This window comes from Haliotis cracherodii, unplaced genomic scaffold, assembly GCF_022045235.1.
Source record: "Haliotis cracherodii isolate W230 unplaced genomic scaffold, xgHalCrac1.p SCAF_9, whole genome shotgun sequence".
Taxonomy (NCBI): domain Eukaryota; kingdom Metazoa; phylum Mollusca; class Gastropoda; order Lepetellida; family Haliotidae; genus Haliotis; species Haliotis cracherodii.
Genome location: NW_027266343.1, coordinates 22,590,683 through 22,610,737, shown reverse-complemented (window position 1 = coordinate 22,610,737; position 20,055 = coordinate 22,590,683).

Below are 20,055 nucleotides of genomic sequence, written 5' to 3'. Positions count from 1 at the left end.
AGAAGTTCTGAAGGATCCAAGGCAGAGCCGTAGTCCTTGGTGATGTATAGAATCCAGAATTTTTAGATTGCTTTTGCATGCACCCCCATAAACGATGGAGCCATAATCCAGTTTTGAACGTATGAGAGATCTATATAGTTGGAGGAGAGTCTTCTGATCACCTCCCCACTTTGAATTGGAAACGACTTTCAACAAATTGAGTGCCTTCAGGCATTTAGCTTTAAGGTATTTGATATGGGGTTTAAATGTCAAATGGCTATCAAAAATAAGTCCTAGGAATTTGGCTTCCTTTACAATTTTGATAGGTGTGCCATCCAAATACAGTACAGGGTCATGATGTGGTTTATATTTGCGACAAAAATGTATACAATTTGTCTTGGCTTTAGAAAATTTAAAGCCATTTTCCAGTGACCATCTTTGAATTTTATTAAGACATAATTGCAATTGCCTCTCAATTGAATGCATATTTTTACCACGACAAGATATGTTAAAATCATCAACGAAAAGCGACCCATCTATGGAATCATTTAAAACCTTAGACAGGCTATTTATCTTAATACTAAATAGTGTAACAGACAAGATACTGCCTTGTGGGACACCTTGATCCTTATTATAATGATCAGACAGGGTTGAGCCCACACGGACTTGAAATTGTCTGTCAGTTAAAAATTTGGATATAAATTGAGGCAAACGGCCTCTCAATCCAAAATCGTGTAAGTCCTTTAAAATACCATGTTTCCATGTAGTGTCGTAAGCTTTTTCTAAATCGAAAAAGATAGACACTGCATGTCGATTGTTTATAATTGCATTTTTAACAAATGACTCTAATCTAACTAAATGGTCAACAGTACTCCGGTTCTTACGAAAACCACATTGAATATTTGTGATTAAATTATTTGATTCCAAGTACCATGTTAATCTATTGTTGACCATGCGTTCCATGGTTTTGCAAACGCAACTGGTCAATGAAATTGGTCTATAATTTGAGGGATCACTGTGATCCCGTCCAGGTTTCGGTATTGGTATTACTATGGCATCACGCCAGGAAGAAGGAAACTTACCTGATGTCCATATATCATCAAAAATCAACAAAAGGGTTTCTAAACACGGTTCTGGTAAGTGCTTCAGGAGTTGATAGTGTACATTATCAGCTCCTGTAGCAGTATCATGAGCTTGACCAAGAGCTGTATGAAGTTCATGGATCGAAAATATTTCATTATAATCTTCCTCATTATCTGATTTAAAATTTATAGTTTTCTTTTCCTGCTGTTTTTGAAATTTTTGGAATTGAGGGACATAATTTGAGGAAGAAGAATGTTTAGCTAACGTTTCACCTAGTTTATTTGCAATATCCGATTTATTAGTTAATAGTTCATCCCCATTCTTAAGATGGTGGACGCTACATTTAGAACCCTTACCTTTAATTTTTTGTATCATGTTCCATACCTTGGACATGGGCGGTCGTGAGTTTATCTTGGAAACATAATGTTGCCAAGATTGCCGTTTATTTAGTTTAAACGTACGCCTGGCTTTAGCATTTAAGATTTTATATTTATTCAAATTATGGACCATGGGATGGCGAAGGAAATAGTGTTCAGCCTTTTTCCGTGCCTTCCTAGCTTGTTTGCAGTCAGTATTGAACCATGGTTTACGGATATGTGGATTTGTAGAGGACTTAGGAATACATTCATCTGCTATTTTGTTTAATTCATCTGAAAATAATTGTACCGGATCAGTCGCATCAATAAATAGATCAGGTTTTAATTTATTGGATGCAAGCATTTCAAATAAAGGCCAGTTGGCTTTAGTGAAGTTCCATCTTGTTGAAGGAGGAACATCTGAAGGTAAGACAGGCTTTAAAATAGTTGGGAAATGATCACTGCCACAGAGGTCTTCGTGGACGGACCATTCAAATTCGTTTAATAAATCAGAGTGAGTGAGTGATAAATCCAGAGCAGAGTAGGTACCTGTACCGGGATGTAGATATGTGTTTGAGCCATCGTTATAGATACATATGTCATTGTTGGAAATGAAATCTTCCAAAAGTTTCCCCTTATTATTTGTCTGTACACTTCCCCAAATCGGATTGTGCCCATTTAGATCACCCATAATGATACAGGGCTTTGGGAGTTGATCATAGAGAGCTTGAAGTTCAGACTGACGGAGAGAATAAGATGGTGGGATATATAGCGAGCACAATGTAAAAACAATGTGCAAAGTCACACGGATTGCAACAGCCTGAAGGGGAGTAGTAAGTTGAACGGGGCTATGGATGACGCCGTGTTTCATTAGAATTGAAGAACCCCAGTGGCTTTAGCACCAGGAGGTGAAAAGACATTGTAGGAGGTATAACCTCTAATATCAAATTTGTCAGTATCCTTATAATATGTTTCCTGTAAACATATGGCAGATGGCTTAAAATCCTGAATTAAGAGTTGTAACTCATTATAATTAGTCCTAAGTCCTCTACAGTTCCATTGAATTAAATTTGATGAGTGAGTCATGGTGGCTCAATTGGTGATCTCTCACGGGAATGTGAGGAAGAAGAACTCCTACCACTAATGTGAGACGATGGAGTAATCTCCATGTCAAGTACATCGAAGGAGTTGTGGAGAGATATCTCGGACGAAGTTTGAGGATTGGGCATTTGACTTCTGTTCAACTTTTTCTTTTCTTTTTTCTTCAAGTTTCGGTCAGGTCTGTGTGGAGACTGAGGTGGAGACTGAGACTGAGTCTGAGTCTGTGCCTGCGAGGTCAGAGGTGATGCTTCTGAAACAGTTGCTTGAAGGACAGATGAAGTTTTGACAGGATGATCAGATCCGACCCATGTCAAATCTGTCTGACACAGGACAGATGAAGTTTTAACAGGATTGGCGAGTGCAGCAGAGTAAGTCAGATTTGAAGGAGTTGTGGACTGACTGGCAACAAGTTGTTTAGCGTCAGCAAATGAAATGTTTTTTTCGCACTTTAATTTCATGATTTTGGTTTCTGTTTGCCAAATAGGGCAGGATTTGGACGAGGCCATGTGTTGGCCATTACAGTTGCAACATTTCAGAACCTCATGACAATCCATGCTCTCATGGTTGGCACCACAGCGCTGACAAACCACAGGGCGATTACAGGTTTTTGAACCATGTCCAAACTTTTGGCATCTATAGCACCGGAGTGGATTGGGGACATACACATCCACCCCGATGTTAACATAACCAGCTTTAATCGATTTTGGAATTGACGCACGGGCAAAAGTGAATAGATAAGTATTTGTAGGGATAATGTTTGATTTGTCATCTTTGCGAGTAAAACGTTTTACAGATTGGACAGCTTGATTCTGCAGTTCAGAGACAATTTCCTCCTCTGACATATCTGCTAAGGAACGAGTCCAGTCACGGACAATGCCACGAGAAGACTTCAGTGTTCTGTGTTCAGAAACAACAACGTCAATATTGGCAAATTGATTGATTGATAAAAGATTGAGTGATTGTTGTTTCCGAGCACATTCAACCAGAAGAGATCCAGAACGGAGTCGGGTGACATTTTGAACTTCTCCACAATGCCCTTGTATTGCTTTAGAGATAGCAAAGGGATTTAACTTGATGGGTAGGTGATTTGAAGCTTTGATTACAAGGAATCGAGCCCAGGAATCAAGATTTGTTTCAGCTTCGTTAGATGAACTGGAGTCTAAATGTCTTCTTTTCGAACCAGAGTGATTGTGAGCCATGATGAAAGAAATTTGTTCAGCACCCCTGCTCCCCACCCACCATGGAGTGTCAAAAGGACGATGTTGTAATGCACCGGATCTCCAACATGCAAACACCAGGAATACAGGGGTGGTATACTCCAGTAAATACGACATAAAGAGCTATATTTGTCTACCAATTATAATGTCAGACTGGTTCGGCCTTCGACAGAAAATTGGAGACATACAGAATTCAGAGGTCGACATCACCAGATTGGCCCATGAGCCACCGCCTTCTGGCATTAGACTCTAGGCAATTTGTTACATAAATAATTTGTGAGTACAAATATGTAATATATTGGCCAAGACCAAACAATATAGGTATATAAATCACGAGTGTGCATACACAATTTAATGCACAGGGCTTGGCATGACCAGCCGATTGATAAGACCGGGCCCATCCTACCACCCGTCTAGGCGAAGTAAGGGTCGAAGTAGTGTGTTGGGCAAAGGAACACTGTTCCTCGAACCAGTGCCCTCAACTACCAGACTCCCGTCCTCCGCCGACACAGGGACGCAACCCACGGCAAACGGGCTGCCCACTTTGGTCGCCTCTTACGACCAGCAATGGGGTGCTGTGGAAATATTCTACCCCGGTTCCACACGGGGGAAGAGCTATTAGCGCTACCCAGCACTCACCACGAGGAGGTTGCTCTTCACGAGTGCCTTGGGTGACGTAGACGTCCTTTGGGTGTTACTAATTAAATGGGGGAATTAGCGGTAGTAGAGCGGTCACGACTGGCTATCACCTTGGAAAACAGAGAAGAGTTGATGGCGTTTATTCGGTGGAGGTAGAGTGAAGTACATTTAATTATAATAACAAGATAATATAATACGTGTGCAACACGTGTTTAGAGGCAGAGTCATATACATATAATTGTATACATATACATATGATAATTCGATACGTGCACAACACGTATGATCATAACAATATAATCAGTATACAACAGATAATGAAATGACCATATAGATGTACAATACATTGTATTTTAAGGTTTAACAGATGGGTATTTGAAAAAAAGGCATTTATTACGTGAAAATATGTCTAGTAGAAAACAGTACACGATCTCACGCTGTCATGCGTGGATGTTTAACAACATATTGTTATAACAAACAATATAATATAATGTTGGAGCCGACTCATTTTTCATCGTTACTAAGTTGAAGGCAAACCATTGTTATGAGTATGTGTCACTGAATTTCGATATAGTCGAAATAGATCTAACTTACACCTAACGTATTAAGATCGTAGCTGACAGAATAAGTAAACATTTAAAGTCAGCAGTGTCTTACCTTGTAAAACAGAGAAGACTGCTGAGTTGTTGGCGTTTAATCGGTGGAAGTAGAATGGAGTTTGCTACCACCGACCGCCGTATATATACAACTCAGGTCTTCATTATGTTACATAACTAATGATCACAACATCCAAGGTGTCAGCGGTTGATCGGCTGTAACCGTGGATGGTTGTGTCATTATTTAAGAATTTATCCAAGTAGGTTGTTATATTGCCTAACCGACCCTTATGTGACAGTCGGACAGACTATGTGTGCCGACGTGAAGTTAACACACCAATCACTGGTTCTCAGACCCTTTGTGTCAGCGTGGCTGGGCAGACTTGCATGATGAGCCACTGTCCCACAGCTGGAGTGACCGTGAGTTAGCCGCATATGTGAAACATAAAATATCTTGTATGTGGCGGTCAGTTAGTGCATTCACTACACTGAATTTACTTTAAGAACAGTCATATTAGTTTACCTATATAGATTGATTAATGTATATTTTCTAGTAGGAATTTGGTTTCAGAAGAAAGCTATGGCATAAACGTTACTCGGGAAAAGGTATTAATCTTGTAAATGATTTGATAGACGAGAACGGAAATTTTCTTGATCTTTTAGACCTAAAACATGTATACGACTGTAAAACACATTTCCTGGAATATTCTAATCTTATTATAGCAATAAAACAATATCTAAAGCGTAAGACTATAGCCCTAACATCTCAGTTACACCTGCCCTTATTATCATATTTCCTTGAAAACCTAATGGAGAGGGCGGATGTAGACTATTTTCTGATATATTGAATAAATTTTAAAGTATCCAACAATATGATATCCCAAAAATACATACAAAGATGGGAACTAGATCTTGGCCTTAACATGACGGGAAAAGATTGGCAAACGATTAATCGTTGCCCCCATAGATATTACGTGTCCTCAAAACAATAATGGTTCTAATACAGTATTATTCATAGAATTATTCCAACAAACGAGATAGTGTACAAAATGGGATATAAAGAATCATTTCTTTGCAATTTTTGTAAACGAGAAAAACAAACCTTACTGCACATGTTCTTTGAGGCAACATTGTAAAACATATCTGTAACAACCTTACTAAATTGATCAAAGACAAAACTGGAATAGAAGTAGAATTTTCAAAATTGACAACAAAAACGAAATGATGTATTAAATCATATTATAACTGTAGGAAAGCAAAACATATTCAAATCAAACTTTTCCGACTCCATACAACATTTCCCACACACCAAACAAGAAATAACCGATTCATATTACATCGACAGAAATATGTCATATTCACAATGTCAATACACAGTTCATGACATTTTGGTCTGTCTGTCACCACCTATCGATTAAAGCCACGAACTTGCACAGTCCAACAGTATGACACTGGAATAGTTTTTGTTTGTTATTATCTAAAGATATACTTTGTAATTTGTATGTATTTCAGATTGCATGTGAATTATATTCTGTAAACTTATTGTTTGTGTACTCCAAAAAGAAATATGTCGTAAAAAAATATTTTGCGAAGTAGAACGTCTGTATTTCTATCACAAATGGGCAAAGATGATATATTTCTGGTGTGGGCAACATTGTGGTGCTACCCGCTTCAAACGTTTGAAAACGGGTTCACTTTCTTCCTTAGCAACGTCGATATCGGTATTTTTTTCTGATGTATTATTTTTTTGTTCTTGTTTTTCCCCACGTTTGTCAGACACTTTGTTTAAACACTTCAACATCGTATTTGCATTCGTAGCCATGGCTTGTTAAAAATTAAAAGTTCAAAATGTCAATCATAGTTATAGCCACACTTATATTCGTGTACTTCACGGCTGTCGCAAAACGCAGATCCGCAAAGCACTGTTTACTGCCATGCGCAACACTTAGAAACAACCATGGCGCTCCCAAACACGTAAATATTGTGGCGAGTGAAACGATATCGCTGATGTAAATATATAATCTTCTTGTGATAGGAGTCAATTAAATATCGTAAGTTAGCTTTTTAAAAATAAGTGTGATATATTTGTTACATATTCTTGAAATTGTAAGAGCACTGAGGGTTGGTTTTAACCGTGCCATCGTGGTATTTAAACTGTGCGATCAGCACACAAGTAAATAATGTTAAAATCTATAAATGATATTTTTATGCAAAACTTTCACAACCGTTAGTAATTTTATATATGCCTTTTCTAATTTGGGGTGGTAAGGAAGCCTAGTGTATTAAGAATTGATAAAAAAATCATGACAAAGGTGGAAACTTAACAAGGAAAGCCAACAGTTAATTGGCGGTGATAGGTGATATTTAATCTATCAGCGCCAATTAACTGTTGGCTTCCCTTGTTAAGTTTCTACCATTGTCATCTTGTTACTTTTCTTGTTCTTACGGGTACATATATATGTTCTCTGCTTAGCATAGCATTTATGCACCCGATGAAGGAGTAAGTAGATACACCGAAACGTTGTGTTCCTCATACTAAAAAAGTTGACATCCAAAATTCTCTTCCTTATGTGTATCACTTCTTAATGCCTATCAAAGACAAGGTAGTTGATGTCATATTTTATTTACACTGTTTTAAATCACGTGGTGTTTGTAACGCGGGGTATACCAAGGCCAGGGTCGTCTATGGCGGACGGGGCACCACAAAGGGCTTATTGCGGCGAATCAATGTTCTAAACTCATAATACCATCAGGTGTATGTGTCGCGGAAAGAATGACGATGGGCGCGCTGACAGGTACCATCGATTGGACGTGTTCTGGCGCGTAGTATTTGTGTACACGATCCAATAAAGAAAAATCGATAAGTTAGCGGTACAAATTCTGAGCAGGGATTTTGATTCGGTATCTAAAAATCACGATATTTTGAGCTTCTGAAGACGCTAGATCCAAAATTACTGCTTCCATTTTCTTCATATATGTCTCATTGTGTAGTTAAATGTACTGGCTTGAAATGAGTGTAAGTTTCATATGGGTATTAACGGTGGACATTGTTGAATTTGTCCTCGGACGAACTTAGTGTGTTCGTTACATCCCTTTCCTTTTATGCAGTATACTGACACTGTGTGTGACCATATGTCTTGTAGCTGCTATATGTTTGCGTTACAAGCCCCTGTGGTCTCGTGAAAGGCATGTGGACGTGTTTGAACTGTGTTGAATTAAATTTTCACCCAGCCTATTTTTCTGGAATATGGCAAAATAAGTAAGTAATAGCATGTTTGATATGTCACTTTGCCCTTCCAAACAGCCGCTGGACAAACAGTCGATGCCCACAACACACACGTTGGTTCTGTTGTGGTGTTCAGCAGTGAGTGCTGGATGCGCTCCTAAAATACCATGCTTTCCGTCGGGGCTCAGGGACCGACCATTTGATAGTACGCGATAGTTTGCCATTTTGTATCAAGATAAGATAATTTTCTAGCTCAAACCCCCCCAGATATTTTGTTATATAAAACTATGACCCTGAATTTCATAAAGTACAAAGACTTTGCAAAAAAAGGTTTTTGTCAGCATAATTAATTTCTTCTGCAATTTTCGGGGACAATTATTTTTATTCAATAAAATCCCAGGCTGTGATCTGTGAATCAGACGAACATTATATATACTGCACGAGCTGTGAATGGCATCACGGTTAGTTACTTGGGTAACCTCCAACTCCCATACTTCGACAGACGTAGCGCTACAATCCTTATTTTTAGCAGGGGGTGGTCTTGACTTAACTGGATACTTTTACTAGGATTGGTCTGTAGCATCTCCTAAATGTATTTCAGTGTAGCAAAGACTTGTTTTCGAAGCATATTTCGAAAGCAATGTTCATCTATATGATGGCGAAAATCTCGAAACTATACAGACCAATATACAGTTTCTATTCCACATGTGCAACATATGCAATGCTAAAATACTATACAATTAAGGACATTCGGTTTCAAATCCAAGATAGCACCGTCAAATCTTTAAGTAGCAGAGCCCTACATTTACCACATTTTGTTCATATGTGTTAACATTTTTCAAAGTTCAAGTTTCTCATATAACCATATACTATCGTGATATCGCAAACGGACCTGTAGACCTGCTGAGTAGTTTCCCAGTCCCAATAGAATAATATCTCACATTATGTCGCTCGGCCTACTTTGTAAGACAAAACGTTTTGAAATGAATAAGGCTTTTTAGCAAACACTATTGTCTGTCTGGATTCGCGGTAATTACCTGGTTGTAAAGATAAACAAATGGTTTCTGGAAAGACATTGCAGCTTTACAATGATACTTATGTGTATGTTAGGGCCTACATACACACGCACATTTCAGGATTTAACACGAGACATGAAATACGTATTCCACATAGCAATGTGTGAAAACTGATATGGCCGTGGCCGTGGTATGCCATTAATCACAGCATGTCCTGGTGACAATAGACCGAAAACACTAGACTTACACAGGTTTGTACGTGTCGGTACGTACAGATGTTGCTGATGTGATTTATGTGTGTGTACTGACAATGTCATCGATTTTCTTCATGAACACTTACAATATATCATTGGTTTAGACAAGCATGTACATTCAATAACACCGTCGAAGGAACTTATACTTCATTGCTTCTTGACATCAGATATACGACGCAATAACAATGCGTATTTCTTCACGTGGGACAACCAAGCATTATTGTACTCTCCTACTGTTTTAGGAACGCAATGTAACTCGACATACAGTGTCCCCACCCGTTGCGCTGTGAATGTACCTGACAAGTGCATAACATATTTCACCACATGTACTGTAAAGTTATCTTTGCAATAACAGTATCACTTTCAGAAGTTCTTCGACGTCTGCATGCTTGTCCGAGATACAAACCTGTTCTCTAAATGGTATAATGCATACATGCTTTTTCTTCCAGATATTGATTACAAGTGGTTCATTCTAACATACAAAGAGGAAATTTCCTTTGTTCTATTTATTTGGTAAATATTGCAAACACATCTTGTGCTGTTTTAAACCAAATATTTTGAAGAGCCTTCTTGGAAAGCAATGGCTTTGTCTTAAATGGCATAATGTATCGTTCTGAAAATATCGCATTACTCTTTTCAATTGATAAATAGCAAAACCACGCAAAGGATTTGGTATATTTTGGATTCAAATATTTTTATCATAAGTTTATGTTCCAAAACATTAATAACCTCCCCACACTCGTGAGGAAAATAAATTGCAAAGGTATCATAATAACTGCTTGTTTGTAGCGTATGGTTGTCAAAGTCCGTGTTTCACGTATAGTTACTTTCCACAAGATCATGGTTAGTTCCCGTGACACCAATATTTTAGTGTATTTTTCAAACAAGTAGAGTTTGGTTTTCAATATAGTAGTACATGTATGGAATCAAGTCACACAAAAATGCAACAGAAAAGCATGCATTCCATGCAAAAGTTGACTTTTATGCAAGCCCCATGCATTTCACCACCCAAGAATGGGTATAAAAACATGTGCGTTAACGGGATTCCATATGCATTGTTTAGCATCGTGCCGACAACAACCACTCAGAAAAACAACAAAATTACGCAATTATTCAACATTACGAAATGCCACGCCTGTCCGAAAATATGCGTCAGCGAGCCATTGGTATGATTGAAGCAGGATCGAGTCAACATGATGTTGCAAGACAATTTAACGTCCACAGAAACACCATTTTGTGTTTATAGCAACGTTGGCAACAGACGAATGCAGTCAGAGACCATCCTCGGAGTGGCAGGCCACGCATAACCAATAATCGAAAAGACTGGATTCGAACAACACACCTACGAAATCGATTCCAGCCAGCAACAGTGACTGCAAGAAGCATCCCTGGCCTTCGACGAACAGCTTCACAAACCGCACGTCGTCGCCTCAGATGTGGAGGTATTATCGCCAAAAGAGCCGCCAGACGTCCCATTTTGACAGGAAACCACCGTCAAGCACGTCTTCAGTGGTGTAGACAGCGTCTACGCTAGACGGCCATGTTCTATTCACTGACGAGTCTCGTTTTCACCTCAGCCACAGCGATGGACGGATCCGAGTGTACCGACGTCGAGGTGAACGTTACGTCAATCAGTGTGTCATGGAAGAAGATCGGTTCGGGGGCGGCAGCGTTATGGTATGGGGTGGGGTTACAGCAAGACAGAGGACCAGTTTGATAGTAGAAGAGGGAAATCTCAATGGACAGTGCAACCGCGACGAGATCATCGGCCCTTTTATTCTACCGTTTTTGCGTCGTCATGGCCCAGGCAATACCTTTCAACATGACAACAGCCGGCCTCATATTGCTCAACTTGTTCAGAATTCTCTTCAATAAAACAACGCGAATGTCATCCCCTGGCCGGCTCGCTCCCCTGATCTCTCACCAATCGAGCACATGTGGGATGAGATGGATCGGCGCCTTTGACGTCAACCACGTGTTCCATCGCCACTCCACGAACTTCGAAACATGCTCAAGCAGATATGGACAGAAATCCCACAGGACTTTGTGCGACACCTGGTCCATTCTATAAGACGAAGATGTGCTGCTTGCATCGCAACCAGAGGTGGACACAGACGCTATTGATTTGTAAATTGACATTTTGGTATGTTAATGTTTTTTTTAATGAAATCACGCATTTTCTGAAGTCAGTATGTTTAATTAAACCATTTGAACACTTACGGGAGTCTTTTATCTGATGCAAACCGAAATTGTTTCAGATTTGGTAAAAAACATAACTTTGCATTAAATCGTATTCAATGTCAGAGGAACTTTTGTTGTTCAGTATATATTGACGCCTATGGAAGTAGTCGTCAGTGAAGATATCTTCTGTGTTAACTGATAACCTTGAAGCTCTGATTCTTTCAGTCAAGACTAAGACTGAAGTAAGGATAGAACGTTACCCTACACCACATCTGCTAATAAAGCAATCTGATATCGTCAAATGACTTTTCTGACACACACAAATAATAAGTTGATTTATTTCGGCTGAACAGTTTCTCCATGGACACCGATTCACGCTGTCGGATGCCTTTTTAAGGAATACATTTTTTATGAGGGTCATTCGAAGCTATATGCTTTTTCCATATCTTTTTTCTCTATCCACAACAGGGTCAGTGCAGAGTCGCGTCCCTTGGTCAAGCCAGAAACCTATGATTGTGGTTTCGAATCCCGTTTCGCCCCAATTATGTTTCTAGGTTTTTTTTTAGAACCATCCCCGTGCGCGTAGATTTTACCGAAGTGGTAAACGTCTGATACCCGTATCACTTAAGGCTTTCCTCCCACATTAAGCTGACACGCCGTGATATAACTGGAATACTGTTAAAAGCGGCATTAAACCTAACTCACTCACTCACTCTATCCACAACTTTAGGATTCCACTAATTACGGATGTGAAAAGCCATAACAATATATTTAATAATGATGTACCTCGATATTTGCTGGATCATCCTCTTTTAACCCGTCACAATTCAAAACTGCTTTAAACAAAAGCTCATAAGGGGCAATAGTATGTGTGTTATAGTATAGCATGTGTATATATTTCCCAAGGCATATGATTTCTGTGACATATATAGGGAATATCACGTGAGTGCGTTTTTGGGATGGTAAATGTTCTATTTTAGGAATAAACATCATAGACCATTTTTAAATGCATGACCCCAGAGATCAAATCGAAAGCGAGGCCAACGTCGGCAATCACACCCTGATAATGGCGACCTCGAGAGGAAGGATTACTGCTGTGTACCTTTGGGTAGAAGAGATCCTCGGGGGCATTTTACGGGGCCTTTCTACCACATTCCCAATGATAAGACAGTAAGAAGGCAGAGGGTGACTAATATACGCAGAGATCCTGGAAAGTCATTCACGGTGAGTACATGAAACATATGTCGCGAAACAAATTCAAACTAGTCTCTAAGTTGACATTACAAATAATAAAATTCGTTTGTCAGTATTGTTTGTGTATGTGAAAAAAATGATAATAATTTTATTTAAAGATAACCACAAACACAGTTGAAGGATGACTTCAAATGGACACCCAAGAGGAAGACACTGAAGCCAGGTGCTGTTCCCCCAGTGTTTCAGTGAACTGTCTACAGTGGGACGACTGGCAGGAGGTCACCCTAAAGGAGACACTCTTGCCATAGATGCTCGAGATACATGTAGGAAAATGTTAATTGTGAACATTCTATATCAATTACATAAGATTTGCTGCAAGTCTTTTGTCATATTCAAGTATATATGACATACGTGTAGGTAATAAAAACGTAAATACATAACACTGACCAATGAGCACTACCTTAGCCATATAGGAAAAGTGTAGGTCAAGCTGGTGACCATAACTGAAATATATTTACTTTTCAAATTTGTATTTCAGATGATGCTGATCGAGAGGAATCTCCCCTCAGCTGAGGAATCTCCCAGAAGAAATCCACCATCACATATACAGTAAGTATGACAAATCATTGAATTAATTTTGCCATTTGATATGATTCTTAAACAGATTTCTATACCTTGTAGTATTTACACTTAAAAATATTGATATTCTGATATCATCTGAAATATTAAATGATTTTTGAGCACATATTCCATGCACCTTATTTGAAACTCCAGAAACATATTTAATGTTATGTGTGTGTTCAAAGAAGTATTGATACATCATAATTTGTATGACATGATGATGCGGCGGCCGCTGACCCTCCGTCCCATATAGATTTGTATTGCAAAACATTGGGAACAAATTGTAATTTTTCTGGAGCCGTACATTAGCATATTTTTTTTTGCTTACCATTTCTTAACCATGGATAAAAGGAAATATTTGATGAAATATCCTGATTGAAGTTATCTCCCCTGTGTAATACATTTGTAATTTAATTTTGAAGAGATAACATTTCCAGGTTTAATCATGCAAGAACCAAATAATCAGGTCTAAAATTTGTACCCAATATACACATTGAGAAATATTTGCAATTCGTATTCTCTGAAAATGTTATTGTCATGTATCAGTAATCGGTGCGATCCTAGTGTCAATGTGTCTATTGTTATTACACTGTTGTTAATACACCATAAATTCAAAATAAATTTGAATTTACTGTACTTCATGTGTTTGTTTTTTATATGAGTTAATTATATTGTTGTAGGTTACTGACTCCTGTTGCATTGATCTGAAAGTATGTTCTCTTTGAAAGTTTTAAGGTAAATATGATACAGATTAATTAAACAAATTCAAAAATATTAATATACTGAACAGCAAAAGAAATGTCACCATGGATAGATATATGAGAAACCTTATTTGTCCAAACACTGTAAACATACTTTGAGATATATTAAAAAGATGAAACTTGGCAAAACTGATCATAAAGGTTGAAGTAAAAGTGTCAAATGTTCCTAAAGTGAAACACAACACTAGTCTCTGAGCAAATGGCATCACATGTCAGTATCTCGTGTGTCCGCCATGTGCATTGATGACTGCCGTGCAACGTCGATACATGGAATGGATGAGGCGGTTGATAGGCACTTGAGCCCACACTCTGAGAAACGCCTGACGCAGTTCAGCTGCAGTTGTCGGTCGTCAATCAGTCGTCTTCGAATCTCGTCCAACAGGTGTTCAGTGGGATTTAAATCGGGACTGAGGGCAGGCCACTGCATGGTTTTGATGCCATTCTGCTGGAGAAGTCTCTTGTGGCTCTCGCAGTGTGGGCACGGGCGTTATCATGCTGAAACTCGTGGTTGCGGCGACGTGCCAAATGAGGTATGGCGTGTGGTCGCAAGACTTGATCAATGTACGGAGCTGCTGTGACACCATTGCCACTCCCTGGACCGATGTTCTGGAAGACCACAGGGTCGGCCCCCTGTGCAAGACCAATTCTACCCAACAACAAGATGCTCGGACCATTCCCCACAAGTCTCTCTCATCAACACAAGCACCCGGCTCTCGTCTGAGAAGAGGTCTTCTCTGCCACTACTGGTGGCGCCAATGCTGGTGCTGTGTTGCCCTCTAAAGACGGTCCCGGCGATGACGTGGTATCAGAATGGTGTCCGCACTGATGTGTCGCTGGTGTCTCCCCATGGTCTGTCGAGCAGTTTCCGCAGCAGTAACAAAGCGGAGATGCTGTCGCACAATCTGATGATCATGACATCGGGTGGTGACCCTTGGTCTTCCACTACGTGGTCGGTCATCTGTTGTGTTGGTGGTCTGGTACCGTTGCTGGAGCCTGTATACGGTATACTTGAAATGCATTGGCTACTAGCCGGACGGTTTGTCCAGCTTGCTATCATCCAAGGGCCTTGTGTCGCTGATTTCTTGTCAATCTTGGCATGTGGTAGCAATTCAATAACGAATGAATGTTATCCGATCTGGGTGGATTGATATAGGGCAAGAAATGGGGGAACGCATGTGCATTTCAATTTGCATTGAACTCACGTGCATGGCCGTTGACGTGATGCGTTTGGGCGATCTGTTTTATTGTCATCTGCTTTGGGGTTTTTATCATCAAATTTCATTTTTCCGGACTAAGTAATGTTAAATTTGAAAACCTTTGACAAAATGACCCAGATATTTAAATGACAACTTTTCATGCAATGTTACTTGGGGTGACGTTTCTTTTGCGGCACAGTATAATTCAATATACAATTTAATAGTACAGTAAAACAGTATTTACAATAATTTCAAATATTCTGCATGTCCATTCAGGTAAAACAGTTTTACGGCAGCAATCTTGTCAATATTCAATGTGACAATTAAGTCAAGGAAGTATTTGAAAAAAAAATCATCCAATTTTGTCTTGATTTTTGAATCCCAGTTATGTTGGCTGAAATAAAATGTTTCTAAATGATGATACACCTCATGCCACATCAGAGCATTTCAGGCCAGTTACAACCAACTGCATCTGTATTTGGTAGATGTTGTTTGTTTTGTTCCGAAATTGGTCCTCAAACACATGCAAGTAGTCATATCTTGATTGGGGAATAGTTTGACATTTAATTTCCAGAAGGCCATAGGGTGGGATTCAACTAGGATCCGGCTAGGAAATAACCACAAAACTTTATACTTAAATGTTATGATATATAAAAGAAATGATTAGATTTTTCACACATTTCCCAGATCAAAATGATCACAATAAGGACATGAAAACCATTAGTCGGGAAACACGTGCGATTCGGAAAAACGCACCCTGTGCAAACCAAAAGGGCAATAGAGTTGCACGCACTGCACGTACAGCAGAACTATGAACGGCGTCAAAGAGCAAGGTTTTTGATTGCCTGGCATCTGCATCAATCGAACAGTGACAGTTCAACAACATGCCAGCTGTAGCCAGGGTTTTCAATGTAGTGCCCAGCACAATCACAAGGCTATGGGATCGGTTTCAACAGCATAAGTCAACACGTGATCGGCCAAGGTCGGGATGACCAAGAGTAACCACCCCCGCCAAAGATCGCTACATCCGACTGCGCCACCTACGTGAAAGGACGACCACAGCCACAACAACCGGATCCAAAATACCCGGACTGCGCAGAAACTCCGACCAGACGTCCTCTTCGACGCGTCCTTTTGAGTAGAAAACATCGTCAACAACGACTGCATTGGCGTCGTCAACACAGGGTATGGCCTCAGGCGGATGGAGAGATGTCTGGTTCAGCGACGAATCAAGATTTCTCCTGCGTCGAGTGGATGGAAGAACACGGATCTACAGACGTCGGGGATCAGACGTTACGCCGAAAACTGCGTACAGAAAGTGGACAGATTAGGTGGGGTTAGCGTTATGATGTGGGCGGCTATCTCTCTTCATGGCAGGACAGGTTTGGTCCATATCCAGGGCAATTTTATGGCTCAACGATACATCAACGGAATTTTCTTAACACACATCCTCCCAATCGCTCCCAACGGCAACGGTGTATTTCAGCAGGACAACGATCGACCGTATACAGCACAGATCACAAGAGCCTGTCTACACAACAACAACGTTGATCTTCTCCCCTGGCCCTCCATATCCCCAGATCTGAACCTGATAGTGCACCTGTGGGGTGAATTGGATAGACGGCTACGCCGACGTCAACCACAGCCTCAGACGTTACAGCAGTTGGCTTTTGCGTTGCAGACCGAGTGGACTACCATTCCCTAGGATGTGATTCGCATACACGTCTCTTCCATGGGCAGGAGATGTCAGGCCGCTATCGATTCCAACGGGGGACATACACGTTATTGATGGTATCTGACCTTCACCTTGGGCTTTTCTATGTACCGATAACTGAGATGACTACAATCACCAAGTGTTCTTCTCACATTTTGGCTCAATACCTTATACCACACAAACCTGGCTTAGCGTTTATTTTTATGAAGTGCATACTTTAGACTTTAAGTCTGGCACAGCAACTGTCAAAAGTAATAGACCCGGTCTGATCTCGGTTAGTGAATCAACTAAGTGGATTGGTTATAGAGGTTATTATTGAAGGATTGCAGAGGTTAGATTGAATACCATTTTTAGTGACGAGCAGGGCTTTTATTGTCATACCCTTGAATAACAATATCATATGACTAAGCTCTCTTAAGTTTTTCACCTCTTGGAAGATGCCAGGCTTGGAGAAGTGAAATTTGCAGACATCATCTGGGATGGCAGTAACACCAAGAGACATGTACATATTTTGCGATCTGGTACATAACACCTGTGATGTGGAGACAACTTTGACTCTGACCAATGGTACATGAACCTATAGGAACATACAGGGGTCTCCACAGAAAGTAGTTTGTGATCTGGTACATAACATCTGTGATGTGGAGACAACTATGACTCTGACCAATGATACATGAACATACAGGGGTCTCCACAGAAAGTAGTTTGTGATCTGGTACATAACACCTGTGATGTGGAGACAACTATGACTCTGACCAATGGTACATGAACATATATCAACATACAGGAGTCTCCACAGAAAGTGCATGACAATCGAAATATAAATTTATTCTAGTAAAATTGACATTAGTTTACTGTTATGCATTATAAAATAAATGATGAGGGGATGCGTTTATTTCTCTGTGATCTGTAACAAGCGGCTCTTGACGTCCATTACCTTCACCAGTGGGAACCAGTGAGAAAACAAATAAACAAATGCGTGAATAAATAAGACAGGATGAAATATTTTAAACAATTCTCTTTATCATATTTATAATACAATCTAGGTCAAGATATATCAACAATCAATATGCTGCTTGCATTGGTTGCATCATAGTGAGTGAGTGGGTTTGATTTTACGCCGCTTTTAGCAATATTCCAGCAATATCACGGCGGGGGACACCAGAAATGGGCTTCACACATTGTACCCATATCGGGAATCGAACCCGGGTCTTCGGCGTGACGAGCGACCGCTTTAACCACTAGGCTACCCGACCGCCCCTGGTTGCATAATAGACACGATTTGTTTTGTTCATGTTGATAATGTGAACGTGAATGTCTTCCCTTCATAATATTTCGTGGTTTTGTCTTTGGAGTAGTTTCCCTTATAACAGCTGAGGAACATCGGAAACATTAGCCTTATCGTGTTGTGTAGACAAGTGAAGAACGATTACTTACCCTCCAGGCTGTGGATATATGCTTCAGAAAAGTATTTGCAACCCTTTCCCATTTGTGATTTTCCAGAAATACTGGATAGTTTCTGAATATAGCGTTCCACGAATGAAACATTGAAATCACTAAGTACATTTAGATTTTTCGCATTCGCCTCTTTTACGTTAATATGAATTAGCCTCGCTAAATACGTAGTGCCCATTCCTGACACACGATATTTACCATCCCTAAACACACCCGCGTGTTGACATATTTATCTTATGATGTTATTCTTAAATTCTATCTGGACAAAACATCTCTCACATATGGTACCTAAACATTGCCACATTCCCTTAAATGTGCGCATTAAAATGTATGTCCCAAGTTCACTGATTAGTTACTTGGGCAGTGACAACAGGTAATATAGTACCTACTGAAACTTGCTCCACTACCACACAGGCAATAAGGCATTCCCTCCACATAATATTTCAAATATAAATGTGTCATTTATGGATTTCGCGGCAATCCATAGGTCACATTTGACAGATCAGTTTACATTGACATAACGTTACGAAATGCAGTCATGTGTCCCACACTGCGAGACTGCCTCCGTGTTTAACGCCATTTCACCTGACCCAACATAGCGACAAAATGTAATAAGGTAAAATCGGACCTAATCCAACTAGAGAAGAACACTTGTGACAATGAAATACTTATGAAAACAAATCGTAGCTCTTTGTTATTCATACCACATTTAGCCTAATTGTTTGATTTGTACCCACCATAATACAGTGAACTGGGTTACTCACACACATTTCTCTTGTTCTACAATCTAGTGAACCTTGAATTTATGGGAATTTCATAACTGGAGCTTCAATAGCCAGTTCGATATAATGACGACTTATAAATAAGTTCTAAATAAGAATTAAAAATAGTTGACTCGTCGAGAGATGAGGTATTACTGGTAAGTATGAACATTCTGTAGCGTATACGATTTGCAACTCTTGGTGAACAAAGTGTTAACTACGTCTCAGACGCACAGTAGGATAATTAATATGTTGGTTGTTTAACGCCGCACACGCCACAATATTTAGCCATTTGACGGCGTTCTGTAAATAATCGAGATTGGACCAGACAATCCAGTGATTGACATCATAAGCATCAATCCATGCAATTTAGATACGATGACATGCATCATCAAACAAGACAGCGAACCTGACCACCTATCCCGTTAGTCGCCTCTTACGACAAGCATAGTCGCCTTTAAAGGCAAGCATGGGTTGCGCGACAGAGGGTATACTGTGACAATGAACGGCATGAATATTCTTGATCTCCTTCACCTTTCGCAAATAATTATAATAATACCCATTTTATATTCTGCGAAAGACAGAACTTACATAATTTGTAATGATACAAATTATTAAAAATAACTATTCAACCTACACATGTATGTATTCTACCTATAAGTCGACCAATAAAACCCATCATGTTTATACGATAAACCGCCAGGT